Source organism: Mauremys reevesii, linkage group 1, assembly GCF_016161935.1.
Source record: "Mauremys reevesii isolate NIE-2019 linkage group 1, ASM1616193v1, whole genome shotgun sequence".
Classification (NCBI taxonomy): domain Eukaryota; kingdom Metazoa; phylum Chordata; order Testudines; family Geoemydidae; genus Mauremys; species Mauremys reevesii.
The window spans coordinates 174,524,713-174,546,576 of NC_052623.1; the positions used below are offsets into that span (position 1 = coordinate 174,524,713).

The 21,864-nt window shown below is 40.3% G+C and overlaps 1 long non-coding RNA gene across 1 annotated transcript in view; it reads left to right on the forward strand.

Moving 5' to 3' along the window:
* LOC120380387 overlaps positions 1–20,723 on the forward strand; it is a 66,394-nt gene extending 45,671 nt beyond the window's left edge. Inside the window, exon 7 of the long non-coding RNA XR_005587750.1 lies at positions 19,285–20,723. This is a non-coding gene — a long non-coding RNA (uncharacterized LOC120380387). The remainder of the gene's footprint in view (positions 1–19,284) is intronic.
* Positions 20,724–21,864: the final 1,141 nt, after the last annotated feature.

Here is a 21,864-nt window from a genome sequence, read left to right on the forward strand (position 1 = left end):
TTAAATTTTGGATCCAAATGATGCAAAGAATTCTGAGCAATCTTTGCACTTCAGTGCACCTACGGGTTTCAAACAAGCCAAATGAGACTGAAGGCTATTCCAAACTGGCTTTACTGTGTGACAATGAAAAGCACATTTTTTTCCTTCCGCAGTTTATTATAGATTCATTATCTTTTTCCCCCTACTCACACTACATTGTCAGTGGCTTTTGAAGTGTCCTAAAAGGAGCATTGACTAGAAATGTTGCAGGTTCAGGGAAGTGTAAGTGGAAGGATCTCCTTGGCTCATCACTAAGAATGAGATAGTTTATGAAACTTTGTGCATTTTATTGCTGTTGCTAGAAATGTTATATAGTTAGTGTCTGTGCGTAACTATGTACATTTTGTTACCACAACAGAAGTGTGGACCCTGTGAGGAGGAATAGACTAAGAACCTTGTATGAAGGCTGCTAGTCACATTGTTATATACAAACAATGCAGAAGGGCACAGTATAAGAAGATGAATTAAAATGAATAGATTAGAGAGTTGCTCTGTCATCTTCTCCCTGGCTAAAAGCTGACCTCGGGAACTAGCAAAGGAAAATAAGTGGGGGCCTGCTGGGTTCAAAATGACTCCTCCCAAAACAAACAAAATGGTTACTAATGGGAATTAGAACAGAGGGCTCTCTCTAGTCCAGTACTCTTTTCCCTGAGGACAGGCCACCTGGAGGTTGGACATCTCTCCCTTCAATGTTGGGGTATTTCAGTTAAGTTGTGGTGAGTCTGTAGGAAAATCCATGTGTTGTGATGTTTTAGCAGTATTGAGAGGGACAGGTATAGAACAGGGAACTGTAAGTCATGGGAACCTGCATGAGCTTTCCCTTTTAGCTGTTTAAATCTCTGGAATGTAGGATTTCTCTTTGGTTTTTGTTCTGGTCTTTTGCATGATCTGAAGTTTGCATTTACTTTGGACTGCATCACTCCATAGGTTTCATTTAAAAATAGAACCACTATTTTATATAGTTTGCTTTGTTCCATTGTTGACACAAACTAATACAAAATGGAGCCAACAACTAACTAAGGCTACATCCACACTACAAGCTAGGGGTGCGATTCCCAGCATGCACAGTTATACTTACACTACCTCTCATCTGAGCTAGCATGCAAAATAAATAAATAAATAAATAAAAATAAATAAAAGTAAGATAGCCATAGTATCTTGGGCAGTGGCAGGGTTAGCACAAGCTAGCAGCTGTAAGTACAAACCCACCTGAACCCTATTGATATAAATTTAGGATGACTAGCCTGTGCTGCTACTTTCCATGCTACCATGGCTACACCACTATTTTTTCAAGTGCTAGTTTAGATGAGAGCTAATGCAAGTATGTGTACATGAGTTTGGAATCACACTCCAGTTACAAGTGTATTCCTTAAACAGTAATTTTAAACAGATTGAATATGATGATGCCAAATGGATTAAAGAACAGGTGCAAATAAAAATGATGATACACTTGCTCACAAAAAGGGAGAGAAAATAGAAGAGATCAGATAAGTGGAGTATCAGCAACTCATGGAAAACAATAGGGTTATGCTGGATGCAGTGTTGAAAGTTATTGGAAATTGTCAGAGAATGGGCAGTACAATGACAGATGGCATACATTGGGCTGTGGGGATGATGGGGGAGGATACTTAAAGTTAGAAGTGTAGTGGCTTTACAACAAGATAATGGCATTAGTTACCCGCTTGCTTGCATATATCTAAGGACTATTGTTGACAACGGAAGAAAGAAAAAGAAAACAAAGCTATGAAAATTGGCATAACCTCTGTTTATAGTCCTGCTAGCAAGATTTCTATCAAGCGTGATCATGCTGAGAAAAGTAAATGTGAAGGATGGGACTGAAATTATTATTAATTCTAGTACAGTTGAGATTATAGCTCCATTGTGCGAGGTGCTGTACAAGCACATGTATCCTGAGGCACTTACAATCTACATGGACAAGACAGACAAAGGAAGGGAGAAAGATGTTATCATGACCAAATTATATTATTAAGTTACTTGACCAAGGTTATGTAGTAAATCTGAGACAGAATTCAGAATTTAATGAAGATCTTCTGAGTCACAGGCCAGTATTTTAATCCCAAGACCTGCCTACTTCTCTAAATTACAGTTTATATTTGTGATGGGATTTTCACCCCACAATTGAACATAAGAATGGCCATACTGGGTCAGACCAAAGGTCCATCTAGCCCAGTATCCTGTCTTCTGACAGTGGCCAATGCCAGGTGCCCCAGAGGGAATGAACAGAACAGGTTATCATCAAGTGATCCACCCCTATCACCAATTCCCTGCTTTTGACAAACAGAGGCTAGGGACACCATCCCTGAGCATCCTGGCTAATAGCCATTGATGGATCTATCCTTCATAAAATAATGTATCCAGTTCTTTTTTGAACGGTCTTATAGTCTTGGACTTCACTTGCCCAGAAAGGTTTAATGTTGGCTAAGAAGGGGGATAATGAACCAGACAGGCACAGCTGAAGGGAATCATGTGGCTTAAGTAATCCCCTGACTGAATGAGGGAGCGTAGCTGAGGAGCAATGAGCTGAGCTGGGTTTATAAAGGCAGGAAACTGATAGCAATGAGAGGGCTGCAGGGAAGTAGGCGCCAATCACTCCCTAACAGAAGGGAGGTGCATCTAGGGCTACAGAGGTAAGTAGCTTAGTTATTCCCAGGCAGGAGGGAGTTGTGAGACTGATAGGCCCAAAGAGTGGGAGAGAATTAGAAGATAAGGTAAGGAAAAGGGTCAGGGAAAGGCAGTATGGTCCTGGAGGGAACAGGCTTTAGCAGCTGGTTAGAGGGACCCTGAGCTGGAACCCAGAGTAGAGAGTGTGCCTGGGTCCCCTGCTAGCCCCTGGAGGAGGGTCACCACAGGGCAGTGAATGGGAAGACTGCTAGTGAGGAAACTCTTTGATACCCTGGAAGGGGAAAATACATATAGTGACCTGGCTTGAGGGCCAAGTCGTGAAGAAGAAGCATCTGGAGTCTCAGAGACTGAGAGCAGCAGCTGGGCATGCAGCAAGCAGCAGAATGGGGCCCTGGACCTGGAAGGAGCTAATCTCCAGCATGGCCAGGAGGACCCTGTGAAAACAACACTTTTTCTCGGAGAAATTGCAAAGGATTTGTTTATTTGACATTCACTAGAATGATTTTCTGAGGACTTTCTCCCTACTGAACAATTTTTCACTCTTCTCCTCGCTGAACAATTTTTATTCCACCTGATGCACCAGATTTGAAATGTGACTAAATGATATATTTGCATAACAGCTTACAGTATATACTGTATGTCAAATGTGTTTCTCTGTCTTTAGAGTTCTTCCTTCCATAAATGTAATTCATAAGTGAAATATGTGAGTTTGGGACTATAATTCAGAGAGTGATAGACGCATTGACACTGTTAAATACTTTCAGATAATACATGAGATTCATCATTTTGGGTTGAAACTACTCACAATTCAGCAGAAATTAAAACCATTCTGCTTCCACATCTGCTTGTAAATGAGAACCATATTGTTCCTTATTTGAAAAGTACATTTGTGATTCAAGCAGCTCACATCACACTTCCTGCCTGGAATATCTTTCCCTGTTCTCCCTCTCCTTCTTCAAATATTACCTCAAGACACACTGTTTTCAGTCAGCCAAGTGGTGGGCAACCTGTGGCCCACCGGCTGCATGTGGCCCATCAGCGGGCTGCGAGACAGTTTGTTTACATATACGGTCTGCAGGCATGGCTACCCGCAGCTCCCAGTGGCCACGGTTTGCTGTTCCCAGCCAATGGGAGCTGCGGGCAGCTATGCCTGTAGAAGGTGAATGTAAAAAAACAGTCTCGCATCCCGCCAGTGGATTACCCTGATGGGCCGCAGGTTGTCCACCACTGAGTCAGCCTCCCATTATTGACCCTTATCCCCGTCTTCGTTTTAGTCTTCCATAGGATGATGTTGAAGTAAAAAAAAACAACAACCCAACATTCAAATAGGTCTTAGATATTTATATGGATAATAGAAGTATCCAGAGTCATAATAGTTAATGCTACCAAATATTTTGAAAGAGTTGTATAAAACCCCATGCTTCTGCATTCAATCAAATCTCAAATTACTAGTGTTTGGGGAAGTTTATCCCACATCTTTTTAATGTGAGGTTGTTTACACCTTCCTCTGTAGCATCTGGTGCTGACCAGTGCTGGAAGGGCTGGCCTTACCATAGGCACAAATGTTCACGGTCAGCCTTCCTGCCTCAGTGAGGATGTGAGTGGTGAGAAGATGCCTGATCTTCCAGTTAGTCAGAGTGCAGGTGACCTGGCAGCTACTGCAGCATCCGTATCTCCATCTCAAATTGAAGTAACCATGCACATTCCTGAAGAAAAGTGTAGATCAGAGAAGTGTGTGGTGAAGGCACAAGAAACAGCTGCTGCTGAGTTTAGTTCTATTTGATCCAGGACTGTAGACCTACCTGAGCACTAGCCTGAGGGACTTCCTTGTACTGCCTGGGCCACAGCAAGTGAAAAACTTCATGTTCCCCAAAGACAATGAAAATAGAAGTTTCCATCCATCACATTACTGGTGTGAAATCCCCAATGGTGACAAAGTGGAGAGGCCATGGCTTCTGTACTCAAAAACCCAGAATGATGCATACAGTTTTTGTTTCAAACCCTTCCAGTCTAATGTTCCAGACACATTAGGTTCTACAGTAACAAAGGACTGGAAAAATCTGGCTAGAAATCTGGCATGCCATGAGAAGGCAGCAAATCACCAGAGAGCATTCCATAGGTGGAAAGAGCTTAAAATGAGACTAAGGTTAAAGGCCACCATAGATGATCAGCATCAAGAGAAGATTGCATCAGAGTCTCTTTACTGGCAAAATGTTCTGAAAAGGCTCACTGGCATTGTGAGAATGCTTGCTACCCAAAACTTAGCACTGTGTGGCACTTCAGATCAGCTGTATGTGCCAAACAATGGAAACTTCCTTAAAATTGTGGAGCTGATGGATGAGTTGGATGCTGTACTCCAGGAGCTAATAAGAAGAGTCACTGCCCAAGAAATGTACACACACCACTACCTTGGAAAAACAATTCAAAATGAGATCATACAGTTCCTGGCAACAAAGGTCAAACAGAAGATTGTGGCAGATCTGAAGTCAGCCAGATATTACTCTGTTATTCTGGTCTGCACACCTGACATCAGGCATACGGAACAAATGACTTTAATGGTGCATTTTGTAACAACAACAGAACCTAGTGAAAATGTCCCTGCAATGGTGACTGTCAGCGAGCATTTTCTAGGATTTATTGAATTGATGATACTACAAAAGCTGGTATGACTAATGTGCTTCTTAAAAAGCTGGAAGATACAGGAATTGCGAAAGCTGACATGAGAGGTCAGGGCTATGATAATGGTGCCAACATGAGAGGAAAGAATGAAGGAGCGCAGACACAGATCTGAGAGTTAAACCCTCAAGCTTTTTTTGTCCCATGAAGTTCTCATTCATTGAACTTGGTGGTCAGTGATGCAGCATCAGCTTCTAGTGAGGCTGCTGAATTTTTAATGTAATCCTAAGCATTTATGTATTTTTCTCTGCATCAACTCATCTGGGAACATCTTCTCTGACACTGAAACCAGTGAGTGCCACAGGACGGAAAAGTCGAGTGGAAGCAATAAAGCCTATCAAACAAATTGGGAAGACAGATGATGCCATAGTTGCCATTATGGAGTATAATGCTATGACAGGAACTGTTTGTGGGAGAACAGTGGCAGAGGGAAATGGAATCACCAGAAATACATATAACTTCAAATTTCTTTGTGGCTTGGTGTTGTGGCATATTTGAAATAAGTGTTGTAAGCAAGCGACTCCAAGGTGTTGACCTTGATATATCTGGAGCAATGGAACAACTGGACAAAGCAAAATCATAGCTACAGTCTTACCGGTCAGATGAGGGATTTCAAAACATTCTGAAGAGTGCACAGAAGTTGGCAGAGGAATTCACACTGAAGCTATTTTCCCACCCATTCAAGAATACAAGAGTCACCAAAGAAGAAGACCTTTTGATTATGAGGCATGGGATAATTCCATAAGAGACCCCAAACAACAATTCAAAGTTGAAGCTGCTAGATTGTGCAATACAGTCAGTTGAAGAACGTTTCATGCAGCTCAAGTAACACAGCAGAATATTTGGGATGTTGTATGATATTCCAAAACTCCTCACTATACCTGAAGAAGACCTGATGTGATTGCAGTGTCATTGGCCATTATCTTTGAAAACTTGTGGCGATCAGGGCAGGTCCAGATGATTAGAAAAAGGCAAACATAGTGCTCATCTTTAAAAAAGGGAAGAAGGAGAATCCCGGGAACTATAGCCTCATCTCAGTCCCTGGAAAAATCATGGAGCAGGTCCTCAAAGAATCCATTTTGAAGCACTTGGAGGAGAGGAAGTATTCAGGAACAGTCAACATGGATTCACCCAGGGCAAGTCCTGCCTGACCAACTTGATTGCCTTCTATGATGAGATAACTGGCTCTGTGGGTATGGGGAAAGTGGTGGACGTGTTATACCTTGACTTTAGCAAAGCTTTTGATTTGGTCTCCCACAGTATTCTTGCCAGCAAGTTAAAGTATGGATTGGATGAATGGACCATAAGGTGGATAGAAAGCTGTCTAGATTATTGGGCTCAATGGATAGTGATTAATGGCTTGATGTCTAGTTGGCAGCTGGTATCAAGCAGAGTGCCCCAGGAATCTGTCCTGGGGCCAGTTTTGTTCAACATCTTCATTAATGATCTGGATGATCTGAAACTGGGCTTGTTTAGTCTGCAGAAGAGAAGAGTGAGGGGGGATTTGATAGCAGCCACTAACTGCCTGAAGGGGAGTTCCAAAGAGGATGGAACTCGGCTGTTCTCAGTGGTGGCAGATGATAGAACAAGAAGCAATGGTCTCAAGTTGCAGTGGGGGAGGCCTAAGTTGGATATTAGAAAAAATATTTCACTAGGAGGGTGATGAAGCACTGGAATGGGTTACCTAGGGAGGTGGTGGAATCTCCATTCTTAGAGGTTTTTAAGGCCTGGCTTGACAAAGCCCTGTCTGGTATGATTTAGTTGGGGTTGGTCCTGCTTTGAGCAGGGGATTGGACTAGTTGACCTCCTGAGGTCTCGTCCAACCCTATTCTTCTATTATTTTATGATAAGATGTGTCAGAGCCAGTCAAAATATGAGGGGAGAAATTCCAAAGTTGAAAGTTGTTTTGTTTCAGAGGGTTTTCTTTCCTTTTTTTCCCCCAGTGTTTTAATTTAAATATTATTATTTGAACATATTTTAGGATTGTTGTGAAAGTTTTTTTTAACTGAAACCTTAGTTTTTATGAAACAAAATATTTGATTACCATTTTGATAACAATTTAAATAACTTACAAAGAAAATTTACAACCGCCCCATGAAAACCATTTCTTTAAAAAAAAAAGAATAAAGATGGTTGGAGGGAGGGGGAGACAAAGCAAACCAAAACAACTTTTCGTTTATAAAATATTGATCAACTATATTTCATATAAATAGTTCATGGTGCTAGTCTGTGTTGACCAATGGAATAATGGGGTGTGTCTACTCACAACCTAAACTTGTGCCTTGAGTCCGGGCACACTGGAGTAATCAGACACTGCGTGACTATTTGCTACCTTCCTAAATCATGTTGATCAGATTTTCTGGCACTGGGGAAGAGTTGTTTTGTGACTGTCTACCTTTAGGCAATCCTAACAAGATAGAGATACAGCTAGGGATAGCCAGTACCTGACAATATTCCCAAACTGATAAGGGACCCTTTTCACAGGGTCAATAGTTCCTGGAGATGTGTTGTTGAGCTAGCCAATCAGAGTTCAATGATCTCCTATTATTTCAGTATTTCTCCCATGAGGCCATCCCTGTCAGCGATTCTGACTTTTCCTGAAGTAAATTACATGTGGTGCAATGGTACCTTGTGGATCCTGCTGGTGTCTAACAAGAAGTAGGCTAGAGAGAGACATGGAGAATGATTGATATTAGGGGTTGTTTGAGTAAGATACTTAATCTGGTTTAATCTATGATGTGGTTGATGTAAAAGCATTTAGATGAAATCTAAGACCCCCTGCTTCTTCATAGCTGGATGGAAAATGCAGATTTGGGTTGTCCAAAATATTTCACAAATTTGTGTCAAATTCTCAAAGTTTTTTCAGGGTTTTTAAATACTTCATTTTGACATTTTCATAATTAAATGTTCTGATTTTTAATTTAAAAATTACTTATTTTGAATTTTCTTTCCATGTTTTATTTAAAAGTAAATACCATAAAAATGCTACTACTTAAATGATTTTTTCCAGCTTTTTATACATTGAAAGTTTTTTGTACTTGGTTGTTTTTGCTTGTTTGCTGACAGTTGGGGGAAAACAAACAAAATCAGTTATTATAGACTCAAACTTTAAGGCCAGGAGGGGCCATCATGATAATCTAGTCTGACCTCTGTCAGACCACAGAACCTTGCCCATTCACTCCTATAATCTCTGTTGATTTAAAGACTTCATGTTACAAAGAATCCAGGACTTATATAATTGGAGATATACCCATCTCCTAGAACTGGAAGGGACCTTGAATGGTTATCAAGTCCAGCCCCCTGCTTTCACTAGCAGGACCAATTTTTGCCCCAGATCCCTAAGTGGCCCCCTCAAGGATTGAACTCACAACCCTGGGTTTAGCAGGCCAATGCTCAAACCACTGAGCTATCCCTCCCCCCCTTAAAACCAGGGGCTGCCAGGAGGTCCAATCTGCTAGCTTAAACCAGGAAATGCCCCATGCTACAGAGGAAAGCCAAAAAAAACCCAAAAACAAAAAACCCCAAATACCCAACAACAACCAAAAAAACAGGGTCTTAGTCTGGGCAAAAATTTCCTCCTGATCCCAAATATGGCAATTAGTTAAGATGCTGTGTCTGGAGGTGAGACCTTGGAAAGAGTTCTCTGTGGTAACTCAGAGCCCTCTCATCTAGTGTCCTGTCTCCAGATATTGGAGATTTGCTAATAACAGATGTGGATGGATGATGTGCCTTTGTAGGCAACCTCATCATACCATCTCCTCCATAAACTTTTCAGGCTCAATCTTGAAATGAGTTATCGTATTTTTTTTTCCCCTACTCACAGCTCTGCTCAAGAATACGGACCAGTTCACTGCTTTCAAATTCACTGTTTGGCCAATTTTGTATCCTAACTATTCAGGACAAATCTTCAATTTCAGGCCTGGCTTGACATATGTAATTAGACATGGGTGAGACTTTATTTTTTTGGGAGACAGGAAGACAAAAAGTGCCTACACATGTTCTAATATAAGAATATTTCATATCACTTCCAGTGGCTAAGGCTTTTTATCATTGCTCTGAGAGTGAGGACATCATTGTAAAATAAGCTGGCAGAACAGTTTGGATTTCACCCAAGCCAATATATTTTAAAAGTGATGTCACCCATTCTAACAATACAAGTCAAATCTATTTTAAATCTGCATCAGATTTGAAATACTAATTTCTGTCTTTTTATGAACATTCACTGAATAGATGACTTCTTCAAACACAGTCCCAATAATTGATGCATCTTATATATTATGTGATTCCAAGTAGAAATGTTGCAGATGGATAAAGGGGTATTTTCTTTACTTTAGGCATGCCTAGAGAAAATGCAGGTTCCTAAATTTTAATGTTAGATCCAAGACCCTGTATGCTAAAACGGATAAATTCCACATATCAATATTTTGTGGTTCACTTCAGTTTACACATTTGGACAAAACACTCATATATTAGTACAAATATATTATACTAAGCTACATTTAAATTGTAAGCTTTTGGGGAGAAGAATTATCTATTATGTGTATGCACAACATCTAGCACTTTTGGACTCCATCTCATCTGGCACTTCTAGATACTTCTGTAGTAAAAAATTGTAACTTTCTTGTCCTGCTCTCGAATGTCCTTTAGGTTACATATTTTTACTTTTTAAGCTATCATAACTGAAAAATGGAAAATTATTTTTATTAATGTTCATACATTTATTTATTTTTTTGAAGAAAAGTGTTTCTACAGGAAAGAGTAGCTAGATCCTTAGTTGATGGAAACTGGTGTAGCTAAGTTGACAATTATTCTGACTTATACTGGCTGATGATCTGACCCAGCTTGTTTATCAAAATAAGAGACAAAAATACACGTATATCATTAGATGAACTACATGCACAGATTTTAAAAAAAATCTATGGTGACATTCATATTTACATAGTTACAATGCTTAGTTATAATCAGTATAATAACTGACAAAATAATCAAGTGTATAAATATCTCTGAATGTTGGCCAGAACTGTTTTTTAGCAAATGTTTCATCTGAACTGTGAGATATATTGTATTTGCAATATTTAGAGAGTTATTTTTAACCATATAAAGTTGCAAAGTGACTAGATGGCTTTGGTGAGGAGTAATTACATAAGAAGCCTTTCATTCATAGGTCACTAGTTACAATCTATGCTGTGTGAGTAATGATGAAAAGTTACCATCTGAGGGCCAGATCCTGCAATGGGATCTACCCAGAGATGCATTGAAATCAGTGGGATTCCCCACTGCAGTGCAGTCTCTACCCCCATCAGGCCCTCAGATGGTAACTTAAGATACGGGGTAGTGATCTGCTTTAATGGATACAGTTGTGAGCTTGGAGCCAGTCTGTTCAGAAGTGTACAGCATATAACATGAGTGATCTCTGTCCTGTTCCTAATTGATACATGTCCATGTCTCACAACTTGGCACTAGTTTGTTTCTTTCCTGGCAGCCTTTGCAAAGATGTCAAAGATTAAATAAGTATTAAAGCTGAACTACGTTAATTGATGGTGGTCTTTCCAGAATGGAGTTTTATCATGTTGGCAAGATAATGTAGGGAAGCTTGAACTGCTTATGCCTTTTCTTTATCTGATCTACCTACCGGGCTAAGAGTCTTAATCTACCATTTCTTACAAACACTAAACATATTTTCTCCTCTTCCTGGGTCCATTCTAAAAGAATGAATAAAATGGCATTATACTAGACATGGACAAATACTGAGACCTCACAGAGATCACGCCTCCTCCTCTCCCCCCCTCCCCCAGCAACTGTACAGAGGTTATTTTAAGATAAATAAAGGGAGGAAAACAAGTGTGCACATCTGAGTATGTGCTGCTTGTCATCTAGGAGATTTATCCTTAGACTTCAATTAATCTCTCTATTGCCATGCCAGATTGGTGATTTCATGTAAAGAAAAAATTTGCTCACTGAGCAAAATGGCCTAATTACATTGAGTGCTGCATAAATGTATTTTTAAAAAAAGATGCTTGTTCTTTTTAGATTTTTTGGGTGGTGGGGGGAGATGTGTCCCAACATCATGGTTTCTGGTATCTGTTCCCCAGATCTGATGCTGTAGTGGGAAATACGATGAGTTCTGATTTTTCGAAAAGCAGAAAACTGAACATTGAGTAACTTTGTTTCCAAGCATGCAACAAAACCAGGAGATCTTCTGTATTTATGTTTTGGGTTTTTTTCCTTTCGGTATCAGTCTGGATCTGGATTCAGATCAAAACACCTCTGAATCACGAATACTCAGGTTTTTTTATATTCAGAATAAATCATCAACTGGATCATCACTAGACAATCATCAAAAAATAAAAACTTTACTCCATCACGGCATTCCAAAGCATTTATGAACTTGTGAGAAAAACTAGAAGATAACACGATTGAAATTATGTAATCATTTTTGCCATGTATATTTGCTATTCTTTTCTCAAATTGTGCATGTCCCATTGGGAATGCATAATTACTTGCCTTTCCCATTTTGCACATTTTTTTTTCATAATCCACTATTCTGGGAAACACTAGACCACTCCCTTTGGAAAAAAGTGCCACTTGAAGAGTTCTCTAATCTGATGCAAACCATTTCATGGGCAGAGCATATCTCAGGAAAAAGGAGTTTAAAAGGCCCCAGTTAGTAGAGTTAATGGGCCTCATTCTCAGTTACTCTGCCATTTGAGGGGGAAAGAGCAGGGGTAGCTTTAAGCCTCTTTATGCTCCCTAGAAGATTAAAAGGAATGTAAAGATAATATTTTAGCCACCAGAGAGCTAAATCAAAGATGATCTTATTTGTGTTCTGCTATATCAAGTGACAAAATCAAATATTTATGGAACAGCTGGGACTTTCAAAACATATTTCTTTAACATGTTTTATTTTAATGAGATATAATAATCTGAATATTTGGCAACTCCTAAGTAGATGAAAACAAAACAACTGACATACCTACTCTATTTTGAGTTTCTGGTCAGGTCTTTATATAGAGAAATTTTGTTTCTAAATAAGAAAAAATCCTGGAAATCAGAGAAGAATCCTATTTACTTCACTTGTGTGAATAATCTCAATTACTTCAGCAGAACGCAATGTGTGTTTAATACTAATAGGATTTGTCTCAAAGCTGCTAAAGACTTCAGAAACTATTAGAGTACCCACATAAATAATAATTGGAGATATACCTATCTCCTAGAACTAGAAGGGACCTTGAAAGGTCATTGAGTCCAGCCCCCTGCCTTCATTAGGCAGGACCAAGTACTGATTTTTGCCTCAGATCCCTAAATGGCCCCCTCAAGAATTGAACTCACAACCCTGGGTTTAACAGGCCAATGTTCAAACCACTTGTTCCTCTACTTGTGCAGGGAAAGCCCCTGGCAGGCAGAGCAGGGCCGGTTTGTTTACCTGCCACGTCCACAGGTTTGTCCGATCACGGCTCCCAGTGGCCACGGTTCGCTGCTCCAGGCCAATGGGAGCTGCTGGAAGCAGTGTAGGCCAAGGGATGTACTGGCCGCCACTTCCAGCAGCTCCCATTGGCCTGGAGCAGTGAACCACGGCCACTGGGAGCTGCAATGGGCCAACCATGCGGATGCAGCAGGTAAACAAACCGGCCCGGCCTGCCAGGGGATTTCCCTGCAAGAGGGACGGAACAAGTTTGGGAACCACTGCGCTAGATGGGATCTGAGTTGATAAAACAGTGGTAATGTAATAAACTTTTGCATTTCCATGTAGTAATTTCAACCTGAAGGTCTTAAAGTACTTGATGATTCAGCCAGGTCTGTAAACGATTCATAGATTCCAAGGCCAGAAGGGATCATTGTGGTGATCTAGTATGATGTCCTGTGTAACTCAGGCCACAGAACTTCCCCACAATAATTCCTAGAGCATATATTTTAGGGGGAAAATAATCCATCTAATCTTGATTTTAAAATTGCTGGTGAAGGTGAATCCTCCACAATGCCTGGTAAAGGGTTCCAATTGTTAATTACTCCCATTGTTAAAAATTTACCTCACATTTCCATTCTGAATTAATCTAGCTTCAACTTCCAGCCATTGGATCACATTATACCTTTCTCTGCTAGAATGAAGAGCCCACTGTCAGATATTTATTCCCTGTAGTTACTTATAGACTTTAATCAAGTCACCCTTAACCTTCTCTTTGGTAAGCTAAATAGATTGACCTTTTTCATTCTATCACTATAGGGCATGTTTTTTCTAAATTTGTAATAATTCTTGTGGCTCTACTCTGAACCCTTCACCCCCAGAACTTGAAATTACTGCATGTAACCCCAGAATTTGACATTACTGCAGTCAGCCATTTTGTTTGTCCAGCTACTGCTAGCTGAAAACTAAATACCATATACCTAAAAATAATCTTAGCCTCTGAGAGGCAAGGCCAAACAGCTGCATGTTTGCAGTTTGCTAATCAGAATAGGAGGATGAGACAGTTAATGTACCATAAGAACAGAAGGAATGTTTGGACAGACGACCTCAGTTTTAAGTGCCCCTAACATGTTTTTTGTTTGTTTGTTTGTTTGTTTATTATGACTAGAAATGCTTTGATAAGATATAATGAGTACTTGCAATTGGGAGAATTGGTGACCCACTAGCCCTTACTATGGTGACCCACAAGGAGTCACTATGAGTTATGTGTTTTGTTTAAGTTAGCTATAAAAGATTAGGCAAAAAGTTACACTTTGGAACAGTCCAAGGAAGCTTTACTTTGGGCACGGAACTGGCACCTAAACTCCCCAGCAGCTGAATGGAAGGAGGGCCCCCAGAAACCTGTCTGTGGATTACTCAAAACCATCTCAAACTTTGGTTAAATATAAATGTTTGAGAGGCTCTGAACCTACTGTGTGTGTGTGTGTGTGCGCGCGCGTGTGCACGCGCTTGAGACCAAATAAAGTAGTTTTAGTTAAAAGCACTCTTGTTTGTACCAATCATTTCTCAGACTGAGGAGCTGTCACCAATGATTTATTCCTGACACCATCAGGAGAGAGACAGTTATGATACCACTGCTTTGGGTTCCAAAACCTTGGCTAACACCCCCTCCAATTTATCCTTTTGAATTGTTGGCATCAGAAATGCACACAGAATTTTCAGTGGTTGAACCAGTGACAAATACAAAGATAAAGTAACCACTCTACTTCTATTCAAGATTCCCCTGCTTATTCATCCAATATTGCATTAGCACATTTGGCCATAGTGTTATGCTTGGGCTCATGTTCAGTGGATTCTCCACTATGACCCTCTAATCTTTTTCAGAGTTACTGCTTCCCTGCATACTCTGTTCCTAGATGTATACATTTAGCTGTATTAAAATTCTAATTGCTTGCTTGCACCCAGTTTACCAAGCGATCCAGATTGCTCTGTATTGGTGACCTGTCCTCATCGTTATTTACCATTCCCCAAATTTCTGTCCTTTGTGTCCAGACTTTAAGTAATGTTTTTTCCCCCAGTCACTGATTTTTTTTTAAAAAAATGTTGAATAGCATAGGGCCAATAACAGATCGCTGTAGTACCCTTTTAGAAACATACCCTCTTGGTGATAATTCCCTGTTTACAATTATATTTTGAGATCTGTCAGTTAACCAGCTTGTAATCTGTTTAAAGTGTGCCATGTTACTTCAATATCATTCTAGTTTTTTTTAATCAAAATTTCACATGGTACAAAGTCAAATGCCCTACTGAAGTCTAAATATGTTACATCAATATTACCTTTATCAACCAAACTTGTAATCTCACTTTAAAAAAACACAGTTATTCTGACAGTATGTATTTTCTATAAATCCATGTTGATTGACATCAATTATATTACCCTCCTTTAATTCTTTATCAAGTCCTGGATTGGTTTCTCCGCTATCTTGCCCAGGATAAACATCAGTGGACAAACCTATAATTATCTGGGTCATATCATGTATCCTTTTTAAAAAATTGGCACAACATTATCTTTCTTTCAGTTTTGGAGGACTTCCTCAGTGCCCCAGAAATTAGAGAAGGTCAACATTAATGATCCAGCAAGCTCCCCAGTCAGCTCTTTTAAAACTCTTGGATGCAAATTATCCAGACTTCCTAAAATGTCTAACTTTAGTACCTGCTGTTTAACATGCTCCAGAGATATTAGTGGAAGGAAATAGTTCTATGACTTCTGCGATGAGCTGTAGAAGCTCCACACTAAGACTGAAAGGATTAAAGAGAAATTCTGGGACCAGATGACCCTGCTCAGACACAGCTGCAGAGCATGCACCAGATGAAAGTGGAGCTTAAAAGGAAGCCAAACAGCTCATAAGGGGGCTGACAAGGAAGAAAGAAGGACTTTCCCTGGAAGCTTCTGGGAAGGGATACTGCAGCAGCCTCTCAGGGAAAAGAAGAGCCTATTTGCTGGGTCCAGACAGACTTGAAACTTTGGGCAATGGAATGGGCAGTAGGAAGTGGTCCAGGAAGGGCCGCCTTAAAGTGCTGTTGGATGTCAGAACTTTGGTAAAGCCACACAGGGCCCTGGGTTGGAAGCTGATGGAGCAGGAGGGCCTGGGCTGCCCTATCAAAACCCCTCTGCATTAAAAAGGGACAGACCCCCTAACCATTAGGCAATGCTTCCAACACAGGTCAACCATCCAAACTACATCATAATTTTTTACAAGTCACACTAATGCCCTATCTTGTACTTTATCTGTTAGGACACTGATCCATTAACATTCAAGATCATTTTCTTCTAAGTTAGCAGTGACTCAGAAACTAGTAATAACACTTTTGAGAGAGTACTACTCCCCCTCCCTTTTGCCCACTGGACCCTTCAAAAATAAATTATAATAATTGATTTTAACATTCCAGGACATCTTCTGTACTGGAGTTTACCAATTGCTCCACCAAGCAGATTATGTGAGAGCAGGAAAATATTCTGTGGCAGGAGCAGCAGCTCCTCTGGCAGCAGGAAGATACTCCGTGGTAGTGATAGCAGGACAAGGTGGAAGAAGAAAAGGACACTGAGCTGTTGGAACAAAAGGCCACTTTCCTTGATCATTTCTGGGCCTGGTCAACAAGTGTGGGAGAGGCTCATTCTGCAGTGCTGGGATGACTAGCACTGATGAGAGAACTGAGAGAACTTCAGGATGGGGCAGGCTACACTTTTTTCATATCTGTGCATAACTGACCCTGGAGTTTCAGCAACTGTGAACCAACATGTGGTGCCTCAGCTGTGTAATGTTTGGGAGCTTACTGATGGTTTGGGAGGGTCCATGGTGCAAGGAAGTTTTAGAACTCAGTACTATTTGAAATAATAGAAAAGGACTGTTTGCCCCTGGAGTGCTGTGCACATTAAAGGTGTGAACGTTGGTTCAGTTACTCTCGCTAATCACAACACGTTGGCTAATGAAGCCATACACAAGCTGCTTGGACAGAAGGAAGGAACACTTAACTATCACAACGGTAGTTTCAGAATTGCATCTGAGTGTGCATTTGGCCATTGAAAGGAAGATGGTACTGTTTATGGAATAGGTTGGAAGCCTCAGGGGAAAAAAAGTTCCAAACATTATAACTGCATGGTGTGTTTTGCATAACTTCTGTGAGAGCAATGGGGAAAGCCGTACTGAAAGATGGGAAGCTGAGGAACAGAAACTTGCTCAGAGGTTCTAGTGGCCAGAAAAGTTACTCAAAGAGGGCACAAACACCTGTGGGAATGCTGTCAGGGATGCCTAATGTTTGTATTTTGAGTCACGTGCCTGAGCATATTAGCCCTTTGGAGGATGGGATGCAGACATTAGAGCACTTGGGTGTTGTGTGTTGGTGGCTGAAGTTTAATGTCCCTTATGTGCATGAATTATTTCAGTTTCATTTTAAAGAATTTTTTGTGTTAAATGCAATGACAACTCATAATAGATGCATTGTAAACAGTTTTATTCTGAATCAACAATAAATGAAGTTTAATGAAACCAATGGGAAAATAACTTCGTATTTGGAAATCATTTAAGTAACAAACTATGCACAAACCATTATTTACTGCAGCAGTGCAGGCAAAACTCAAAGTACAACATTAACAACATTTTAAATATATCATTTTTTTATTTGGGGTGGATGCATAAAGTTAAAGGTGAGAATACAATGTGTGCCTGGCTCTTCCTATCTGCATGGGTTCTGGGGTTGAGTGTCTCTGCTCAAAATTCTCAGGGGGCATTGCAGGGCTCAAAAAGAGCTAGACTCCTTTGTGCAAATGTTCCTATGCTCAGGTTAGATCTGAGAGATAATTAGGAGCTGCTGGAAACACTGCTGCACACATGCAGAGATTAGGAGTTGCTGCTGGTCCTAGTAGCCAGAATTGTCCATGGGCTGAAGGACATGGATGGGTCCCAAATAACAGGACTGCAGGGCTTACTGGTCTAGCAGAAGAGTGTAGCAGCATGAGGCAAATTTGGGATCGTGGGGTATGGACTGCAACTACACCATGCTGGAATGCATCATTTTGAAGCAGCACATGGGGGTCAGAGTGGAGACAGAGGGATGGCTTCTAACTTACCTCTTTCAACAACAATAATAAATTGTAAAAATAGGCAATAACATGCCTCCAGGGTATCCAACTCCAGTCCCAGTCCAAGTTTCTGGGTGGGAATCAGGGTCAGCCGATGCAAGGCAGATATCAGAGTTCATTGTAGCAGGGCAGGATTGGGGCTGACTTTCCAGCTGGCTGCTGTCAGGGTCCCAATTAAAAAAAGATCTTGTCTCTCAGGTGGCAGCGCATGAACATCTACTTTGCAATGTCCACAAAAAGGTCTTTATTCCTATGGCTGGCCACACAAGAGAAGATCCACAAGTTTCCTAAATCTATGCCTCAGATGGAGATAAGATCAGGGGTCTTAACATTACTCCCAGAAGTTGTGCAAGACATTATATGGCACATCTGGAGTGTTATCACAGTTGCTATCAGGATAATGATACACTGGAATCCAGGAGAAAATGGGCAAAATCTGGTTTTGTCTTACCTTTTAAAAGGGTGAAGTATCATCCTGGAAACTTGACACAAGGGCAGGGAATACAAGTAAATGGACAGTCAGTAATAGCAGAGCAGCACACCAGTGGGATAGCTGAAGGAAGAATACAAAAGGTGGTGCGTAGTGATTGTGTGCACAAACAAAAAAAATGAACTAATTCAATTTGAAGCAAACCTAATCCACTTTGCAAGAGGACTTCAGTAGAATTATTGCACAGTGGTGGGCTGCATCATGTATACATAAACTATTTCAAACCAGATTACTGCTCTGATCCAGTTTAAAGCCCTTGTGTAGACAAGCTCTTAGTTACCATGACCTGAGGATGATGAGGAATATGAACAGGAGCTATGTTATTGTTTGTTTGTTTGTCTTTATACAGCTCCATAACCTCCTGAAAAGCTCTGTTAGGTTGATAAACTGAGGGGAAAATATCTAGGTAATTTTTGCACTCTCTGTGGAATTAATGTGTTATAAGTGCCTGCATTTCAACCAGTCTATATTCTGGCATGACCCCTTTTGTCAAGGTATATTGTCATGGTTACTGTATCTCCACTAGTAGATGGTGGAGATACAGTATCCTATACCGTATCCTAAATCCTTATCTTTGTGTTACTTCGTCTTATATGTTATATTATTGATATTACTTAGGGAGTTAGCTGGAAGTTCAATCCTACCTGTGTGTACTGAGCTGTTACTTGCAGTGTCCCAATAAATCTCTGACCCTATAAGCAAGTATTACAATATTTTGTCAAATTAACTGTGACTGAAGTTCTATTAGATGCTGTTGCTGGGGTAAGCAGATATGTGTGTTAAAATTGGGAAAGATATAGCTAACAGTTAGCAGTTAACAGTGGATTTTCTATGGGGGTTTGGAGGTAGGAGTTTACATTGGGGATTTCACCCTTTTTTTTCTTTTTTTCCTAGGAAGAGATGACGATGATGGCACAGCACTAGAAGTAACCTGAGAATGAAAGGAGACAAAGAAGATGGTCAGAAGCTTTGGAATGTATATCAGCCTTGAGTGGGTATCTGATGGGAGCTGTTTATATATGAAATGTCACCTGATAAAGCACATGGCAGAGAAGATCCAAAGAACAGAGAGACATCTGGAGATTAATACCTTTTAAGGAGAAAGGAGGTGGAATAGACATCTCAGTGTTTGTGGACACCTGCTAAAAAAAGGCCATGCAAGTGGACTGACAGAAGAGGTGGATGATCCATGGAAGAATGTGACCATGAGGACAAGGCAGAGGAAAAAACCAAGTAATAGTGATGAAATTAAGTTAAATAACAAGTCTGATGCACTGGGGAACCAGAGGAAAAACAGGCAGCAAATGGAGTGATGAGGAAGAAAAGAGAGAAGTGAAGCCAGTTCCTGCAGAAGAGAAGATGATGATGATATGATTGATGATGATGGAGATAGCCAGGTACCAGAACCTAAGGAAAAATAGGGATGACATACAGGAGACTGCAAGAGAAAAAAGTAAGACAAATTCATGCCAACACCAGGAATAGACAGTTCTAAGTGATCAGAGACTCCATACTCAAAAGACTAGATACAGGGAACAGAAGAGTGTTCTGTCTGCCAGGACCAAGTATACAAGATGTGAACATGAGACTGAAATGGATCCTAATGGGACTGGGAAACATCCATAGATTGTGCTGCATGTTGGGTTGAGATACTAGTAGATTCCCATACAAATGGATCAAGGACAACTATGCTCAGCTGGGTAAGACACTTAAAGAAGTGGAGTCTCAGGTGATATTCAGTGGAATATTTCCAGTCCTTGGAGAAGGAGAGCTAAGGGGTGACAAGATAATGCAGATCAACAGAACACTAAAGGATTTCTGCTGTGAGGAAGACTGTGGGATGATTGATATGTTGGGAGGCATTCACAAAAAGGGGCTCTTCTCAAGTGATAGACTCCACTGAAATACTTGGGGTAGGGTGATCCGATGTCCTGATGTTATCAGGACCATCCTGATATTAGGGGCTTTGTCTTATATAGGCAACTATGCCCCTCCCCCCAGGAAAAAATGTCCCAGTTTTTCACACTTGCTATCTGGTCATCCTAATCTGGGGTATTAATTTGAGATCAATGATGGAACGACTGATAAGGATGGCTTTAAATTCAGAGATGAAGCAAAAAGGTTGGGTTAGACTTGTGAAATCTCCTGGCATCAATATGAAGGATCGGGAAAATTAATTAAATTAAGATATAGTATGGAATAATGGAACACCACAAGGTAAGAGTATGCACAATAAAGACGAAGAAAGTACAAACATTGATTGTAGTAGAAGTCTTGTAGGTGTTACAGATAGTGAAAAGACTAATCTAATCCAGATAGCAAACTGGATGAGATATAAGGGAAACAACTGAAATACTGGTACACAAATGAAAGGAGTCTGGAAAATAAAATGGAAGAACTGGAACTATTGGTACAGTAGGTCAAACCTCGGACAATATGATCATGAGGTGATTCAGTTTAAGTTAAATGGAAGGATATTCAAAACCACATAACCAACTATGTTTTTTTTAATTTAAAAAATGCAGATTTGGGGAAATGAAGGGAATTAGTTAAAGTCAACTGGACTGAAGAGCTCAAGGACTTAAATATGGAGGAGGCTTAGTATTTCTTCAAATCAACTATACAACAAACTTGTAATTTGCATCACAAGCGGAGGGTGAGGGTGGGGGAACTTGTAGGAAAAGTATCCAGAGTTAGCTGTATGAATAACCACCTCAAAGAAGGTTATTAGGCATAAACCAAGAGTCTATAGGGAATGGGGAAAAAAAAGTTAATCAGCAAAGAAGCTACAACTAGGATGTTAAAATGAGGAATAAAGTAGGTAGGAATAAACTGAGAATTGCTAAAAGTTAGGGTGAATTAGCGTTTGCCAAGAAAATTAAAATAAATAACAAGAAGTTATATATAAAGAAAATAAGGAAGGATGGGGTTGTGCTACTATGCAATGTGGAGTGGAAGGAGATTAAAGATAGTTGGGGGACATACCTTGATTAAGTGAATACTTTGCCTTGGTTTTCAGTAAGGATGATAATATCAAACATGACAGGATGCCTGAGGGAAATAAGCATCTAGAAATGGAAATGACCACATCTGAGGTGGAAGAAAGCCTCAAGGAGTTTAATGCATTGAAATGATAGATGACAGATAATTTCCATCCCAGAATTCTGAAAGAACTGGCACATCCTGGTCTGGTAGCAAGGATTTTTAATAAACTGATCTGCTGGGGAGTACCACCACATGACTGGAGCCTAGATAATATTGCACCTATATTTAAGAATGGGCAAGTTGGCGGTGGGGGCAGGAAATGGTCTAGGCAATTTACAGACCTGTTAATCTGGCCTCAGTGGTATGCAAGGCTTTAGAACGAACTGAAGGAAAGAATAATTAAATTGATGGAGTTCAAGGGAATGTAATGCAATATGGGTTTATCATGACAGACAAACTTGATTTCCTTCTTTGAGAAAATAATTGTGT